The following is a 2,500-nucleotide window of genomic DNA, read 5'->3' on the forward strand; positions in this document are numbered from 1 at the left end:
TCCCGGGCCTCGCCGCCGCGGCCGGCGCCGCCGAACGCCGGTCGCCGGGGCTTGGCGGGGCCGCGCGCGGGCCGGCCCCGGGCGCGGCCCGAGTTCTCCCGAGCCCGGCCCTCGCTCCTCTGGCTGCGCGGGAGCCGCCCGGGTGCGGGAGGGAGGGGGTGCTCGGCACGGCCCCCTCCAGGAGGCGCGCCCGCCTCTTGCCCCTCGCTCCTTCGCTCGTCGGGCGACGGCGAGGGGCTGGGAGGCAGGGGGCGCCTTCGGGGCTCGGAGGAGGCGGCTCCTCTGGCCCTTCCCGCACCGGGGAGCGGGGCTTTGCCCGGCCGGTAGAGTCCCGCTCTCGGGCCGAGGCGGCTCCCGTGGCGCGCAGGAGAGGAGAAAACCGCGAGGGCCGAGCCTCCGGGCGTTCCGGGCCGCGCTTCAGGGTTGCGCGCGCGCGCGGCCGCGTGCCGCGACCCGCCGCCGGGAGGCGGCGGTGGCGGCGGCGGCGGCGGCGGCGGCGGGGGCCTTCCCGGCCTCCTCGTCGTCGTCGTCATTGCCGCGGCCTCTCGGCGGGGTCGGCGAGGCGCTCGGCGGCCGGGCCGCCTCCCCGCGTCGGCGGGGGCGGCCCGAGCTGCGGCGGTCCTCTCGGGCGCAGCGCCGGGCTACTGAGGGAAACCCCGGGCCCCGAGGAGGACGCCGCGGTGGTGGCGGCAGATGTCGGGCGCGCCCCCGCCGGTGGACGCTCCCCCGAGGGCGGCAGCGGGGGAGGCACCCCGGCGGGGCCATGCAGGTCGTTTCCCTCGCCCCAGGGCCAGGTACCTAGCGCTCCGCGCCTCGGCGGTCCCAGGCTTCCCCCTCGGCGTCGTCAAACGCCGCGGGAAGGACCGAAAAAGGGGCCGCCGAGCCGGGCGGCGGTTTAAAGACTCGGGCGGCTCGGCGCGCCCCGCCGCGGCGGCGGCGGCGGGTGGCGGGCGGTGGCGTTGCGGCTCCATTGAGGGGTGGGGAGCTACTCCCGCCGATCCCCTGCGGTGGTGTCCGCGGCCACCGGTCGCGCCCGCCGTCGCGGCGGTCGTCCCCGCCGCGCGCGCGCGTGCGGGGGTAGTCGCGCCGCGCCGGGGAGGGGCGCCCTGCCCCCCCCTCTTCGCGGCCCGGCCTCGGCGGAGAGGCCGCGGCGCGCGCGGTCGGCCGCGGGGCCGACCCGCTGGGCTCGAAACGGGCGGCGCCGGCAGAGGGCGCGCGCTCTCTGCCCTTCCTCAGCCGCGGGGCGGCGGCCGCCGGGGCCCGCCGCGCGCTCTCTCTCTTCTGGGCCGCCGCGGCCGTCCCGCGCGGGCGGCGCCGCGCCTGGCGCGGCCGTGCCTCTCTCCCCTCGGCGGCCTTCGTCTCGAACGCACCGGCGGCGCCGGCCGCCGGCCGGCCGTCCGCCCGCCCGCCCGGGGCGAGCGCTCGGCGGTCCCTCCGCGGTCGGAGGCCGGCGAGCGCGGGCGGCCCCGCGCCGAGCGGCGGCGGCGCCGCTCGGCCGGTGTTCCCGCCGCCCGCGGGCACGGGACCCTCCCCGTGGCCCTTCGCGACCGCGCGCGGTCCGAGGGCAGGGGTGGCGGGCGGCCGCGGGGGCGCTTCCGCGCCCGCTCTCCAGGTGGCGAACGAGGAGAGCGGGCGTCGCCCCCCGGCTCAGCGCCGCACCGCCTTCCGCCGGGCGCGTGCTCGCGGAAGGGGGCCCCCGACGGTGCGGGTGGACGGCGGTTCCCGGGAAGTGCGGCCCGCCGCGGCGGCGGGTCCGCCCTCGGGCAGCCCTCGGGCGCTCGCCTTCCCCCGGCGGGCAGCGGTCCGGCGGGGGGGGGCGCGGCGCCCGGCGGCGGGGCGGCGGTCGTCGCGTGGCGTCTCGAGCGCAGCAAGGCCCCTGGGGAGAGAGAGTCGGCCGCGCGCGTGGGCGCGGCGGCGCTCCGCGAGAGCCGGCGCGGCGGCGGTTCCAGGGGGGAGGCAAGCGCGCGCGCGGGGTCCGAGGGCCGCGCGCCGGCGCGTGGCGCCGCGCCGGCGAGGCCGGGCGGGCCACCGCGCTCCCGCGGCGCGCGCCGCGCGGCCCTCCGCGCGGAGGGCCGGGCCGAGCCCGGGCGCCTGGGCCGCCTCCGAAGGACGGCACACGTAGGCGGCGCCTCCCCTCGCCGGGCGGGGGGAGGCGGTCGGGGGCGCGGGTCCCCCCGCCTCTCGGCCGGCCTTGGGAGCGTTCCGTGGGGTTCCTCCCGTGTTCTTCTCGCACGCGCCCCCTCCGGGGTTTTCCGCGTTGCTCGTACGGTCGGAGCCAGGCCCCGCGCGGGGCCTCGGCGCCAGAGAAAAAAAAGGGGGGCCGCTCCGGGCGAGAGCGGCTCCCGGCCCCCCCGCGCGCGCGGGGTCGGTGCCGAAAGCCAGACAACTCTTAGCGGTGGATCACTCGGCTCGTGCGTCGATGAAGAACGCAGCTAGCTGCGAGAATTAATGTGAATTGCAGGACACATTGATCATCGACACTTCGAACGCACTTGCGGCC

At 81.1% G+C, this 2,500-nt stretch overlaps 1 non-coding gene across 1 annotated transcript in view; it reads left to right on the top strand.

Annotated features, from left to right (window-relative positions):
* Positions 1–2,384: 2,384 nt before the first annotated feature.
* LOC137466413 (5.8S ribosomal RNA) overlaps positions 2,385–2,500 on the top strand; it is a 153-nt gene continuing 37 nt past the window's right edge. Inside the window, exon 1 of the ribosomal RNA XR_010995165.1 lies at positions 2,385–2,500. This exon is cut by the window's right edge and continues 37 nt beyond it. This is a non-coding gene — a ribosomal RNA (5.8S ribosomal RNA).

The sequence above is a fragment of the Anomalospiza imberbis genome, unplaced genomic scaffold (genome assembly GCF_031753505.1).
Source record: "Anomalospiza imberbis isolate Cuckoo-Finch-1a 21T00152 unplaced genomic scaffold, ASM3175350v1 scaffold_209, whole genome shotgun sequence".
Classification (NCBI taxonomy): domain Eukaryota; kingdom Metazoa; phylum Chordata; class Aves; order Passeriformes; family Viduidae; genus Anomalospiza; species Anomalospiza imberbis.